The sequence below is a fragment of the Anopheles nili genome, chromosome 2 (genome assembly GCF_943737925.1).
Source record: "Anopheles nili chromosome 2, idAnoNiliSN_F5_01, whole genome shotgun sequence".
NCBI classification, from domain to species: domain Eukaryota; kingdom Metazoa; phylum Arthropoda; class Insecta; order Diptera; family Culicidae; genus Anopheles; species Anopheles nili.
The window spans coordinates 56,776,469-56,792,687 of NC_071291.1; the positions used below are offsets into that span (position 1 = coordinate 56,776,469).

The 16,219-nt window shown below is 48.6% G+C and overlaps 1 protein-coding gene across 1 annotated transcript in view; it reads right to left on the bottom strand.

Moving 5' to 3' along the window:
• LOC128726652 (frizzled) overlaps positions 1–16,219 on the bottom strand; it is a 184,783-nt gene that overhangs the window by 45,461 nt on the left and 123,103 nt on the right. The window lies entirely within an intron of this gene.

A 16,219-nucleotide genomic window follows, 5' to 3' on the forward strand; every position in this document is an offset into this window, starting at 1 on the left:
TGGGACGCTCCGGAGCAAAATGTCCCATAAATTTTGTTAATCTAATTAGGAACGATTTTTATGATGACAATGTGCGATGCGGTACACCACGACCTAGCGCAAGGGCGGTTTTTTTTTCGGTAGGCGCACGTGCACCCGAGAGCGTCTTGCAGTGTAACTTTGGAAAATTAGTTTTCCGGCGAGGGTAACTAAATTAAATCCTCAACACAAACCTTAAAACTTTTATTAACCCAGCGTCAGCGAAGGCCACCGGGAGCCGGTGTCTCGACAGAAGGTGCGCTCGAACCACGGCCGTGTGTCGAGCGAGCCGTGCACTAAAGCGATGCCAGGAAATTCAATTTAGCTCCACTAACACGTCGGTGGCGCTTTCCCGGAATGAATTCCACTTTCGGGCAGCGCACACCGGTAAAAGCGCGGCCATCCGGGATGAATTTTTGGAGGTTAGAAATGCGCTGAGAAAACATAGAACAGCGCGCTGTTAATTGGAAAATGGTCATCCCAGCGGGAAAGCCCTGTGAAAAGGTAGAAGCCTCGTAGGACACCAGGATGTAGCACGTCGACGTCGACAAGGCGGCTCGTGAGCTTAAACCCTGAAACACCGAGGTTGAATATGCACCGGCTAACGCGTACCATTGCCGAAGGAGAACTACTTTTCCCACCTGAGAATGGAACCGAATTATCTTTTTGTACCAAGCACTTTCCCAACAGAGGTTCCCCGAAGCCGGTGTACGGGCGACGGACGGGTGAGAAAACATTGTTATTTAATTTTCTATTTGCACTACCGGATAATTGTGTGCGCCCGGGCATGGAGTATGCATTCCGATCGATCTAACAAGATAAGCCCGGAGTAGCAAGTGTCACGCTGGAGGTGGGCTATGAAGCGGTTAAAATGAACAGATTTTGCTGAATAACTCGGTTGATGTGGTAGCAAAAAGGAAACGGAGCGCTAAAACAAAACAAAAATCCCCAGTGAACCAGTGAGTTGAAATAATGTGAGCTCATTCGAGCACGTAATTGAACTGTGCTGTGTGCAGTTGATGCTTCTGGTGGTGCGCTTTTTAAGGCAGCACAGATTAGACGCATTAGAATGTTGAGAATGTACATTCTGGGTTTTTTTTGTTAGGTTGAAATGGGATTTAGATTGGATCAAACACAATTTCTTGAATAGAGAACCAATTTTGGCTTTAACGGAAGTCAATCATAGGTAAAGTGATTTTAGAAGATAGAATTTGATGAATATTCTACGTAACTTAAACAAAAAAAACGAATTACCCGAGATTAGTAGATACATTTACTTGTCTGTAAACACATTCAGTAAAACAAAGAGCATTATGATCACCATATTTTGCTTTAAAATTACCCAAAAGTGACCAACTGACAATGGTTACACGAAAGCGTTATCAAACTGCAAAATGGTGACAGATAAACCTGCCAGATTTGACACTTCCAAATTGACAATTCCATCAAACGGCACACGCAAAGCCCCCACGGTAAAACTCGCCTAAAAGCATTATCAAACTCAAATAAACATGATTTGTTTTGTTGAGGGTTTGTCTCGCGAACCGACCCCACATTCGCCATCCATTTCCATCAACCGCATTCGCACCCCGCGGCAAACTCGCGGTGAGCTTTATTGTGCAAGTTTTATTTTTACGATCACCTTCACCGTGCGCGGCACGAAAAGCATCGCGTCGCCTGCGGCAGGATCGGTTCGTTAGTTGTGCAACAATGACAGGGAAATGGCTTTTCGATCGAAAATTTTCCGCCCAAAATCTGCGACACCGGTGCAGGCAAAAAAAAAACAAATGCCCCCGACGGTGAGGGTTGTTCTGCGCGCGAAATGAAATCGCGAAAACCGGCACTCGTCCTTTTTTCGCAGGCAGTCTGCTGGGCGTCCCACACGTATCATGCGCGAACCATTTGCCGCGGATACGCCGGGATCAACCACCCCTAAGGGTTTTTGCCTGGTTTATAGTGAGAGAGTAAGAGTGAGTGAGTAAAATCAACCAGAAAGAGAGAGCGAAAGAAAAACCTCACACAGACGGGAGGCTAAATCCAGCGTAAGCCGGTGGACACGTTTTACTACTCCCCCGGTGCCGTTTTATATAGTATTTATTTATTCCGAGGGAGTTTTCGGCGCGGCTTCCTGGGGCATGTTTTTCCGGGAGATTTTCCCTACGCCGCCGAAATGACGTCCGGAATGCACACGGCGCTCGCACACAAGCCGAGCAGCGGGATAAACTTCCACCGGAAGCACCGGAGCGAGTTCTCGGTCGCTTCCCGTTTCCATGGGGGCTCAGACTGACTCACTTCTAACAGGAGGCACATCTTTGCGCTTCGATGTGCGTTCGATACAAGCCAACAATCATGCGTGACTCGGGCGGGAAATCAGGATGAAGTCTGCCCGAGCGCTTGCGGTATCATCTTCGCAATGATTCACGCGTGTGGCGCGTATGAAATCGGATTTTCCAACCAAAACTTTCTACCCAACAACCGACACAAGCGTGTGCCCGTCCCGACTCACACAGTTAGAGCCAGCACACATTTGCGCGCCCCTAGCAGCCACGGCCGGAGCGGAGATTTGAACTGATAACAAATTGTTTGCCCGTCCGGCGGCGATTAGTCTTTTCCCGTTCACGGTACCGAGGTTTTGGGCTGAGGGTTGATTTATGGCCCTCGCCGCCGGCCAGATAGTTATCCTGTTTGTGGTCACGAAGCCAAACAGGGGGGTTCGTCGTCGTCGTCGTCGTCGCTTCTTTTCTGCCATTCGAACACGGAGCGGGTGAATTTGCTCTAAGACAACTTGATTTTGGTAAACAAGCAAACACAGGCCTCTTTTCGTACACTCCGTTTGAGGTTTGTATCGTTCGAGTTCGGTCTAAATGCACTTGAGCGATGCACGAGTACCTACACGAGGTTGATGGAAAGAGCGCGTGTGGTGTTTGAAAATTGCTCAACAGGAAAGGTTTACTTGAAGCGACTAACAGCTGACCAGAAATTGAAAGTTACCCGTATGCTCCGGTTTGTGTCGAGAGGGAATTTAAATGATGCTTTTGGGGCAATTTCAATGCAAATTTTGAGTTCTATAAATACAGCAAGTACGTGAAATGCATGCCCACTAGAGGGCGCTAGAAATTCCAGCAGTGCTTCGAAAAACCAATCTTCGACAGGCACGTCAACCATTACCACTGACGAATATTCCATCCCCTTTGGACAGTGCGTTGTCAACGGAAGCACTCGATCCACCGCGTGTGTGAGGAAATTGAAAATAATGTAGCTTCATTTCCAGACGAGACGAAAAGCGTCAAATTTTCCAACCCATTCGGATGCAACCCGTCTCGGGGAGAGACTTGTCACCCTGTTTTTCCTTGGGACTCGAGCAACCCCCCGAATTGCGAGGGTTGCGGAAAAACACTCAATACATCTACAGGAAAACAATTTGCTCCACCCGTTGGGGGAGGGGGATAAGGCCATGACCCGGTTGGGATGGGAGCGTCGTGTGGTATTTTACGGAAAAGTCCCCTCGCATTACTTCGGAAATTTGATCAAGTCGAGCGTATTTTTGCACTGTTTCAGTCGTGGGGACGTTGCCACGCACACACACACACAGGGGTTTTGTTCTTTAGCTCGAGCAAAATGCGAAACCTCTCACGTGAGGCTTTTCTCCCCAGCTGGGAAATGAAAAAGGAAGCCAACGGAATGGCACACCGTAGGCAGGAATCCATCGCCCACCGGCGAAAGGCTTCTACGCTTCGGAAAAGGAGCAAAGAAAATTCACCCCAAAACCGGAGGATGGTCGCCCATTCCATCAGCCACCCCCGACCGAGAAAGAGGTTCGTCAACGTGCGCTTTTATTTCATCACCTCCACGCCATTCGCGTTTTCCCGTTCGTAAGGGGTAGAATTGCGCCGGCTTCTTAGAACCCCAAAAAAGGGTCGACCGGTCTCGAGGAAATCCGAACACAACGACGACGACGACGACTGGGGGACGAATCGCGCGTCGGTAAAACCAATTTCGGACGCTTTCCGTCTCCGCTTGTTCCGTCCGGTCCCGGTAAATAAACACTAATTAACACTGGACCTTTTCCGTAATCAGCTAAAAAGCCGTCGAAGTTTTGCCACGCGCCCTTAGGGTGTTGCCCACCCACGAGTTGGTGGGGCTCGCATCCTGGAAAAGGTTGCATCTCGCAAGGAGGAGACCCCACACTAACGAGCTGCGGAAAGTTTAGCGCTCCTGGCACAGGATATAAATCGCCCCCAACAAACCGGCAGTTTGCGAGCTGACCACTTTTGGTCTCCACAGGGCGGCGATCGACACGAAACGGAATCGTGTGCAGGAGGTCGTTGAACGTTAATTCACTTGCCACCGCTTCAGCGCTGGCTTCCACCCTAGGGCCTGTGTGTGGGTCAGCTGGTCAGAGCCCGGGAAAAAAGGAAAAACACATTCTCGGGGGAAAATTTAACGCGACCCTCGAACCACAAGCGCAACGGTTTTGTTTGCCTTTCGTCGTTGTTCCACGCCCGGTGATAAATCGATTGCGGCCGGCCAGAATCTGTAATCCCAGTCCACCTCTTGTGACCCCTTTTTCCGGGATGGTGGTTGTGGTCATCCGGAAAAAAAACCGGTGGCTTAAAGCGCAACTTCAAACAGCGGTGCGGCGTGTGTTTTTTTTTAAACCACGCCACCCGCGAAGCGAAACGCACACATTAACGCAACCTCCCCAAGCTCGGTGTCGGTTCGTGTTTTCGATTTGTTTCAAATCTTGCAACGAGCGAAAAGCAAATTAATCCATTTGCCTCCGTCTGGCCGGTGTCATGGGGCGGAAATCTCGATCTTGCAGACCGCGGAAATGCATCCCCCGAGAGCTCGTCCGTTGCATGCATGCATGCATAATGAATGGGGCCGCGAGTGCGCGATTCGCGGCAACTCCATGAACAACCCCGTGAGGTCGTCGCCTTTCGGGGGTGAGTGGAAAGCCTTCGCCATGGCAAGGACGAACGGTGGGGGTTCGATTTTACGAGCGGTCACTGTTTATGGTTCTGCCCGGAGTTCGGGAAACACGGATGCAAATGAGATATCGCCGGAATCGAGCGGACGAGCTCGTGGCAAACGTATAGCCGGCGAAACAGCGCGCGCGCTCGCATCTGGTTCGCGTATTTATATGCAATTTTATTTCCCGCGTAGTAGATGTAAAGTATTTTATTGTGGCCTTTTTTTTTTCGTTGGTTTTGGCGTGTTGCTGCGCGCATCATAACATCAAAGCAGGCATAAATGTGTACATGATCATAAATGCATTGATTGACTGTAGATGCTGTATTGGTTATTGCGCATCTGCTTTTTAGATCGATAGCATCATCTTTTGAAGCATTAGCCTTATTGAGATGAACAAGCCGAATATAAAAAAAATGTCCATAAATATTGTCGTTAAAAAACAGATGTTTGAGTAAAACATCAATTTTGCGAACCAATATGGACCATAAATACAAGTTATCATTTTATTGTGCTTAAAATAGCAGGAAACTTAATATAAATACAGCTTTTGGAGCTAAATTTAAAAAGAAAGGTTAATATTAAGATTATCTTATATAAATTTGAACATGATAATCTAGCTTGACAAATTAAAAAAAAAAAACATTGGATATTAGAATAATAAAAATATCTTGTTTTTTGTTAAATTTGCTATAAATCACAATACTTTGCATGAAAAGATAATATAAATACAGCTTTTGGAGCTAAATTTAAAAGGAATGATAAATATTAAGATTATCTTATATAAATTTGAACATGATAATCTACCTTAACAAAATAAAAAAAAAACATTGGACATTAGAATAATAAAAAATATCTTGTATGTTTTGTCAAATTTGCTATAAACCACAGTCCTCTGCATGAAAAGATAAAGCTTCACGATAATGCGCCTCATATCGTGATGGATTCCGAATAAAATCGCGCCCCAACATTGCACACTCAATTCATGCATTATGCATTTCGTGGAACTGAGCAGCAATATCGCGTGCATTCGCGTTCGCAGCGTTAGAAGAGTCCAGCTTTCGAGTACATCGCGCGGGTCATTCAACAAAGAAGAGTCCTACCATGCCCGCTGAAAACTGCAGGCGAATACTCCAAACCCCGAACGCATCATACGAACTCATCAATCAACTAATGCTCCTCCTGGCTGGGAGTAATGCTTCAGCTAATAACGAACGGCGCTCTTGATTTGAAAGCTGTTTTAAAATGAATATACATGTTTCATGATTCATCTGCGCCGGAACAGCACGTCCGTAAAAGCTGCCGGGGACCAGCGTAATCTATGGTTTGCGTGCGAAAGCTTCTTAAAGTTATAGATTGGCAGAATCTCGCACGTTGGCTGTTGGCCGTGGATCGGGTGCATTTATTTCGCTCCGGTCCCGACAACCTGCTGACCTCTCATACATTATGCTGATGAAGCGTTTCCAGGACGAACTGCACGCGCGCGTGTGTGTGTGTGTGCGGGTGCTGGGGTCGTATTAATAAAATATGTCATTTCCAAGAGTTTCGCCTGAAACGTGCCACCACCATGCGATCGTCAGCTGCCGGGAGTGGATATTATTTCACCCCAGGTCGAAGCTCAGGCGTCTAGTTTAGTGTCACGAACAGGCGAACGGTGTCGAACGTTCGAAAAGGTTCCCTCCCCAACGTGAAAGGGCGTGTTGTTTTCATGGCAAAGAGTAGGGCTTTACCAGCGCGAACTGTTAAAAGCTGTGCGGGTTCCGTTCGATCCCACCTTCGGTTGGCTTGGCTTGGATCTGTCGCCAAGCCGTGCCGAGTCAGCAGCATGGCATCCGAAATCGTGGCCACTCGCAGCGATTCCCAGAACGATTCCACGTTCTCGATGAGCAAAAGAAGCAAACAAAAAAAAAAAACCCCAAGCTCACGCCGTTCTCGCGTTTGTGACCCGCACGATTTGACTTTTCCGATTCTCGACGGCGGATTTTCCCGACCGATCGTTCGCCCGCAGGTCGTCTCCGGCGTTGCTGCTGCTGCTGCTGCTGCTACCGAATCCCGTGGCGAGCGTGCAGGATCGTGATGACGACAAGCGAAAGGACTGACTGGTTGAAAAAAGGGCACAATGAAATGTCGCGCTAACATCGTCCGGGTGGGTTTTGGAGCATCCACTCGGTTCCTCAGTGTTTGCAAAGTCCGCTGGGAACTGAGACGTAGAATGCAGCCTTCTGGTAGGCCGTTTTGCTGAAACGTTGTCACCATGTTGCAACACGCTTATCGACAGTCCGTCCGCGAGCGACGCGTTTAGAAGTGCTTGTTTGACGCTTAAAGCTGGTTTAAGTCCGACCAAAGGGCAACGTTTGTTTGACTGGTCCGTGGACTCGCGTACATCTCATCAATCAGCGGACATTTCGACAATGACGCGCGTTGGGAAAAACAGCGCGCCCGGATTTCCCGCCGAAATGGGTTGGTCCTTTCGCACGGCACCGGGTGTGTCGCATCCGGGAAAAGCCATTCCGACCAAATTAGCGGAACAAGGTGAAACGATTCAACCGAGAACCGCGATCCCGGGCGCCTTCCGGTGTGTTGAGTTTTTCGCACGAAGATTGAAAAGCCTACGGCGTCCAACTTTCGCCGATGATTGATGTGTTTTCGAAGCGTGGGGGCTTAGAATTTTGCATTTTTTCTTTCCCTTTCCGGGAAAGTCCCAACGGCATGGTGGAGTGTTTCGGTTAAAAGTTTGCCAGCGACAAATAACGGCACGTGAGGGCATTCGGGATCGCGGACGGCGCCATGAAAAGCCGAACATTTTCCGCGGAAATCGTGTACCAACTTTTGAAGGGCGAGCAGAAATCGTCATGCCCGGGTGAAGCATAAGTTGAGTACATCAGCCAGCAATGGGATACTTTCGCGCCACTCACCGGAAGCGCTTTGAACCGAGCAAAACACGATTACCACCCTTCGGGGTCCTCAAAAAAAGGTGAGCGCCTTTCCATCTCGCCGCAAACAAACGTATCCTTTTTTTTGCTGAAGAATTTTGAAAGCGCCGTTACGCTGACGGCTGTCAACCGGTGGTTGGGCATTCGCACGCCCCATCAGAACACCACTCTCTTGAGGCGTTCGGTGAACTTTTCTCCGAACAGTGTCATTCATCAAAGTCACGCCCGGTTCGCTTATCTGCGCCGGGAGCTCGAAAGCTGCGGGTTGATGGCGATGACACCACCATCACACCACCGTTTCGCCATTCACACCGAGTGTGTGGCGAGAGGATTAAAATGTCAACGGTATGAGTAATAGTCGTCTTCGAGGGTGGTCCCACTTTAGGGGGTGGCCGAGAAAAGCTTCTCGCCCACCTAGAGAGCTGGGCGCGCGAGAGCACAATCCTGTTCCAGAACACACCGTGGGCCAAGATGGCGGCCTTTTTTTTTTTTTTTTTGGACAAACCATCACTGTCCGTCATCGCTATTCAGTCTTGCGACGGTAAACCTCACCCGTTTATGGGTAAGTCGTGTTCTGCATCTTAGCGAAGGCCAACACTAACTCTGGAACCGCTTCGAGTGCGCTCTCGAAACACGTTGCTGTTTGCTTGATTTTACTTCCCAAACGGCACGCGAGCCTCCACGGCTCATGGTGGCGTGTTTCATGAAACTTTAATTTCGATCCTCTTAGCCGGACACAGTTCTGCGGCTACGAGTCTTTGTTTATTCCTCTCTGTCCATCGATGTCGTCGATGCAATACACCCACCGGGTGAGTGCAGGGTCCGAAAAAAACGGGGGCCCAAGAAAGCCAAGAGGTCGTAAATTTCCGAAAGTCTCAATTTTGCAGTCGCAACCGATCGCGTGGGGCTGCAAATCAAGATCGCGCCAATATGCGATAAAAATCCCATTCGCAGCGAAAACCACGAGGGTGGTGTAGAGAGAATTTGCATCATTGATTTCGAATGAAAAATGAAAACTACACCAAGCGACAGGGAAACAAAGCGCACTGAAAGACGAAGTCGAAATTCGCCACCCCATTGAGTTGGGTTAAGAACGCGAATAAAACAATGGTTTTTTTTGTGAGTTATGGTAGCACAAATTGAAAAGAATATATTAACGATAAAAACGACATTATGAAAGCAGTTTGTTCAACATTTGATCCTCTAAAGATACTGGGGAAATATTTTAGCATTTTATACTCAAAAATTAAGTTAAAATTAAAAAATATCTAGTAAGTTAATAAGATTTCCTCCTCGCTGTATGTCAGTATGTAATTGGTTTTAAGCTAGGACATTTTTGAGTATGCATTTTTAACGTAACGTTATACCATTTTAAAGCACCATCAAATGTGTGCTCGCTGGAACGTAACCTCACACAGGTGAGCCTTAAATAACCCTCTAGAATCCTCGCTCGTTCCCACACAATGCCCAGGCGTGCTTGCCTCGAGAGCTATATTTAAAAATTGATGCCCCACAACTGGGCCGAGGAGGGTAAGTAAATTGCAAATTACTCGAAAAGCCTTACTCAACTTTTGCCAGGATTTTCGGGCGATGCGGTACGGCTAAAAGTACACTTAACTCGCTTCTTTCCCGGAACCGGTCTGCCAGCTCGATCGGTGAGCACATGCACGGTGGTTCCCGAGTGTCTTGACGTTCGACGGTGGAGGTGGCTCATTTAATAATTCATTAAACATTATTCACCTGCAGGGAACTGGGACCTGCACCTCGAGACACCATTGTTAAGGTCCGCTGCGTTGATACCGAGAAGAAGCCCACCAACCGGCGGTGCGTTACTTTGGCGTATTAACTTTTCGTCTCCTCCAAAGGACCTCCTCGGTGTGGTGCCTCTGACTGGCAAAATTGTAGGCGCAAAAAACCACCGGCAAGCGAAAGAAAGCCAAACAAAATACGGTGCGCTATCAAAACAAACAACATCCCATGCGACCGTGCTGCCACCGTGGCACCCGTTGGTAGGAGCCTTTTTATCCACAAAACATGGCGCGTCCTTGGAGCATCGAGAAGCAAAACGAGCGTGGCGCGGTTTTGTGGCTCGCGTGCGTGCAGTAGCGCAGTTGCGCTCGGTATTGTACACTGCGCATGGGAGAAAAGAACTGGCCCCCACCGGAACATGCGAAACAGCAACCGACAAGCCGAACAGGCCACGGATTGCCTACCGTGACCGAAAACCAGAGGGCTGTGGGGCTTCCAAACCGCCACCGTAGAAGGCCGTAGCTACAGAATCAAATTTACACACCATTTTCATTGCAATTCCTGTTTCGTGTTCACCGACGATAAGCCGCAGCGTTCTTTAGATAGCTCGTCGTCCCGTAGCATCGCGGGATCCACGTGGGCACGTGGATTGAGGGGAGTTAAAAACGTCCACGACACGCCACCATGCAAGGATACCGATCGAAAGGAAACCACCGCCCCGAAACCATCGTGGCGAAACGGGCCAGGCCACCATCAGCAAGAGGGCTTCGGTATCGATGTTGCAACACGTTCACATGCAATTTGCAACGGAAAAGGGAACCCCGTGAGTAACGGTGGACCTCCTGGTGGTAGAGCGCACCATGCGAACGGTGCCACAATATCGTCCGAAAAGCCCTTTTTTATTGTTTCAAATCGCCCTGTACCTTCCACCTCCATGAAGCTGTGTAGGGCCAGGCTGGCGAGACAGAAGTTAAGCCAGATCGGGAGGTTAGGGTACCCGTTTTTGCACCGTTGTTGCATGAAAACCGCATCCAGTGTAGTGCACACGTTTGGCCATGTACCGAGTGTATCAAGGTTGACGATAATGATGCGATGCCCTTCCACGGGTGCGGATGGCGGGAAAATAAAGGAAGCAACAGCAACAACCGAGAAAGAAAGAAAGAAACCAGAGAACCTTTGTTGTCCACGTACGGTCCGGGGTGTACGGGCGTCGTCCTCTTTATTCTGGCGTGCTTATTCATTTTTAAATCCCGCTCAATAGTTCACACCTGAAGCCAAAAACACGAAACACACAGGCTGGGTTTCGGAGCAAAAAAAAATCCGGCCCCGCATGTGTAAAATATACTACACCTTGACCTGGGAGGTGTTTAATCGAGCCGTAGCCAGCGATCTTTTGCAGGAGGAAAACGAACGGCTAGGTGTGTGCGAGAGATGCTGGCAGGATTAATGACACGAACCCGTGCCGGGGAGCCGTCGTATCCTGGGTTGAGCCGAGGTTGCAATTCTGCACCACGATACGGGTGAAATTGCACACAGACAGCACAGGGTTCACCGCTCCTTTTTGTAGCTAAAATACTGCAGCCCATTTTTTTTTTGTTCGTGTGTGTGCTTCGTTCGCCTTTTAATCTGGCAATGGCCATCTTTGCGGAAAGTTTCTAGCGTGTGGGAGCGTTTTTTCGCTGCAAAAATAATTAATCCTCCGTGTTTTAATCTCGGTGTTTATTTTTTTTTTTTTGTTATTCCACTCACACAGGCTTTTCGTCACGGACCAAACGAAAGGGTATTAGTTTACATTTTTAAACATGTACACTGGTACGAGGAAAAGCATATTTTAGCGCGTTGTTTAGTGGAGAGAAACAAATCACCACACAAGCATGTTGCATAACAAACGTATGCAGTGTTACATTGCAGCATCAGATTCCGATTGGGGACTGGCTAACGATGCCTGAAGTCATTCATCATTAGTCAGCGCGCGCGTTCATCATTACTTCTAATTATCCAGATTCATTAGGCAGACTATTAGCACCGGGTTTCATGGGCGTTTTGAGGCTAGCAAACTAAAGACGAACGATACGAATCTTTACTCGCAGAAGCACTTAACGTCTGCGCCACGGCTGAAGCCATAGAACGCTTCTTCGAACGGTTTTCTGACATCGCCAATGGAGTTTTTGATGCATCAAAAGCAAAACTAGGAGGCGCAAAAAAAAAATCTTCTCCAAACTGATGATGCAGCCCCGTAAGTTTATGAGGGGGCTAAGAGCAAGTTTGGGATTTATACAGCAAAAAAAAAATCAGCTCAAGCTTTCTCCCCGCAGTTGCAGAAAGAGTGATAATCATGTCGTAAGTCGGCGTAAGACGTGAAAGATATACGAATCCGAAGCGCCTCTGCCACCCGAAAGAGGAGTATGATGGAGAGAAACCTAGAGAAAAAAAAATTAAACAACTCATGAAAAGTTCTACCGCACGCTGAAACTCCACTCGCATCACACCCCCGGGGCAGGGCTTTGAAGCGCGCGCGAGAAAGAGTTCTGGATTTTTGCTTCGGAAGAATGAAGCATCGGAATAAAAAAAAAACCCCGCTCCCAGAGTCATCCGTGCAGGGATGCAGCACGAAGGTTAATGAAGTTTAAAACTTTTACCGACCAGCCTTCCCTTATTCAAGCCGGATCCTCTCGTGGTGCTGGAGCGACGGAAGTATAAAGAACCGCGTATGACTTTGAGTGAGCGAGTGAAGGCGCAAATGGAAATAAACGAAGACAGCGAAGGGAGCAACAAAAAAAACACCCGCACACCGAGCGAAAGATTTGAAGGCTTCGTACGCCCGTGTGCGGCGCATCGCCTACTTGGACAGCGAAAGCGAACGCTGGTTTGGAATCAAACGAAAGCCCAAACCAAGTCCGCAATTAATTACTCCACTAACGAGGTAGAGACATTAAATTTGTGCCCCACGATAAATGCCGGCGGACTTATGTCCCGCAACCGAGCGGCTCACATTTCGGTCCGGTCTTACCCAGGACTTGTGTACGCTCTCTCTGGCGGGTGGCTTCCTCATCGCCACGGAAATGGTGCGCTCATTAAATTTGAAGAAATGTAATTTCAGCCAGCTTTTGCGGCGGTTCAGAGCTTGCTTGGATATTTTTTCTTCTTCTACTTTTTCTTCCTTTCGTTACGCCCGGTGTGTGAGAATGGTAACAAACGAGAACCTCCGCTGGGTGAGTTGGAATTGATCGTTTGCGGCTGGGTTTTGCTGATTCTCACAAATAAACAGCCCCCTCCAGGAATCTTGGAATCTCCACCGTGGCATATAAATTGCACGCTCATCGACAGCACGAACAATTGGCCGTTTAATCTGCAGAATGGGGATGGCAAAATCTACCGATCGATTAACGGACTTCGGTGGTGGTGCAAAAATGTAAAACGAAATTAAGCGACTATTTTGGTGTAAAATTTCAACCGAATTCCAACAGGGGCATGTTTTGTGCAAAAATTGGCGAAAAGTTTCCACAACGCGTTCCACACGTGGTTCCCGCACGAATCAATGGGTCCAAAGGGTGACAAAAAGGCAAACTTTTTAAGGGAAAAAAAAGCCCAACACCAGCCATGTTTTCAGACATCCGTTTCCGTGCGCGTGTGTGGGTGGTAGGGTGAAAAAGTAAAAATCCATTTTTAGAAGCGAACGCTTTTCCCCACATGGCCACAAAAATGCATTCACCACCAAAAATTCCCTCCTCTGGTCGCCATAGGTCAAGCCCACGGGAAGCAAAAAAAAAAAGAAGAAAAATGGTACAACAAATCTCATGCTTCTACATTCCCGAGACCCCGGAAGTTAGAGCACCCAATGCTACGGTCTGGTGAACAGCGCCACCAGAGAGAGTGCGCCGAACATTGCCCTTTAGGGAAGCTGGCGTTGTTTTGGTCCTAGTAGTTCTCCCAGCGATGTGTGTGTGTGTGTGAGTGGGTTTGAATGATTCATTGAGCCAATCAGCAGTACTAGCTTCATGCCCGAAATGCAGGCAGGTGTTGGCAGGAGCGGTTAGAAGGTCCCTTTTGTTACCTCTCACGTACAGCTGCAGCTGCAAATATTCCAAGCTCGCGTATGGAACGCGCGAGCCCTTATGCACTTGGCCACTGGCCAAATTGCCCAACCCCGGTGGGTGGGGTTAGGAACAGGAAGCACAATGTTTCAGCTTCACTCTGTCCGTTCGACTTCATATCCTTATCAACAGGGTTCGTTCCAAGCCTCGGGGGTTACGGGATGGATGAGTTTAATTTAGGCACACCGAGCACTACCGGAGGGCAAAAGCGTCGACATAAAAAAAAGGGAAAAACAAACACATTCAACACAAGGCTGTGTGCCTTTTTGCCCCAAAGGGGTTGCAGACAAACGAACGCTTCAGGCAGCGAGACACAACGGGATTTGGCCATTGGCCTTGACACTGAACGTGTCGTGGTGGCGCACGATGTTGGGTTCAAATAAATATACAATTCCCATAAATATGAATATATTTAACCCTCGATGCGTGAATATCGGAGTTTCAAATCATTTCCAGACACCGGAGGGATGTCCCCACAACAAGGACATGTCCGCCTTTTTTCTCCCTCGCACAGGAGGGGGCAAAATTTTTCCAAAACCACCCCCTGATCTCATGGGAGCGATCCGTTGCGGGATTACGCTAGAATAAATCAGCATTTTGCGGTGCGCTCATGCATCCCCGATTTTGCCGCTCAAAAATTATGAGCAAGCAAGTCAAGCGAAACATCGCCACCGGCCGGCGTCATTGTCGTTTTGCCGCAAAGGAAGCAAGCAGCAAGCGCACCATAATCTACTCACCCCCGGCGTCGTCCTTGCGGTGAAACGGGGTAAAATCAGAACGGCAGCATAGCCGAGCCGCCTTGTGAGGTTCAACCTTTCGCGAACCGAACAAACAGCATCATCGGCGGCGGGTATAAAATGCTTGCGCGCCTTCCCGAGGACATTCCGCCATTCCGGAGTTCCGACCATTCAGGCCAACCCAGCTACTCGCGGGGATTCGGGCGGAATCATAGCCATTCGAATTTTTCACGCATTTTAGTTCCAGAACATAGGATTATGAAGATAAATCCTTCCTCTCGCTTCGGCTCTGGACCCTCGCGGGACCCTTTTCGAAAGGCGGAAACCTGGATGGGGTGTGTGTGTGTTTTTTTTTCTCTCCAGCGCACATTTTCTACACTTTACTGGCTTTTGTTTGGAGCGGTGCACGGGTACGGGAGGCTCAATTTATGAATGTGTCTATTCGAAAAAATCAGCCCAACGAACGGGATCGCTGATGTACGAGTCCCGGGTTAGTGTGTCCTAGATGCCTATCCCGAAGGGATGCCATCCAATGTGGACGGCGCTCTTTTAATCCAGATCATATGGAAAAGGGATCACAATGGAGGCGATACGAGGCAGACATTTAGCAGGATCGAAGGATTAAATAGCGGGTAGGCTTTTGCAGTAAAAAATTAACGAAAATTGTCAAATAGGACCGGCAAAACAATCAGATGGTTTTTTTTCATCTAGAAAATGTTATGATCCGCTTGTTCCAAGGATTCCAAGACTCTTAAAAATGGCCCATATTTGACGTGAAAATAGCATGAGCCGCTGCTTTCAACCGGATTAAAATAATCCAACCAAACGGATCCTCTAACGATGTTAAAAGCGCAACATTTCGTGTTATACAGCCCCAACTATAAACCCGCTCGTAATCAATCCGCCACGCACGGGGCGCGTCGTAAAAGAGTGCACATGGCCGGCGAGATGGATCCATTTTTCGGCTACGCCACGGAATCAATCACTCGCTCCCCCCCATGCGGAAGGTAGTGGAAAAAAAGGATAAAGCAATACACTCTCATTCACACCCTCGTGCGGCTCGGAAAAGCGACTCACGCACGCGGTGCCATTGCAACCACCCCCAAGAGATGAGGGTGGGCGTCATTCATCTTCGTTAGTTATCATTCGCACGAGTGGATCCTCTCAGTCCGATGCGATGCAGCTAAGGAGCTCACATTTCTGATCTCCATCACCGGGCGGGCGAGTGGCCAAAAAATCGAAGGCCAACCCGGTGTGTGTGTGGAGTATATCCGAAAATATTCGGCCCATTTTATTTACGATCCATTTTCATGAATGAACCACACACCGAAAAAACGACGACGGTGCTTCGGTTCAACGGATTCGGTCCTCTGAACCAGGCGACTGGGGTTGGAACAAAAAAAAACCAGACCAGCAATGGCGGAAAACTCTCATAACAATCAATAACACTCAGCACATCGGGCGTCTGGGTTGAGTTTGCTCCGGCGATGATGGACGACCTGGGACCGCCGCGTGGTTCAACGGATCGCTTGCTGCCTAGGAAACGCGCTCCGGCACTTGCGTGCTAAAAGATTTTACGGACCTTTTCCCACCGAAACGCACGCCACAGCGGGCGACTCCCACACGGTGCGGAGAAAACGTCGCGTAAACACGCGGTGAGGTTCGTCTATGCTTACCACGCGCGAACACATCTCGCCCGAGGGCGGTTCGTTTGATT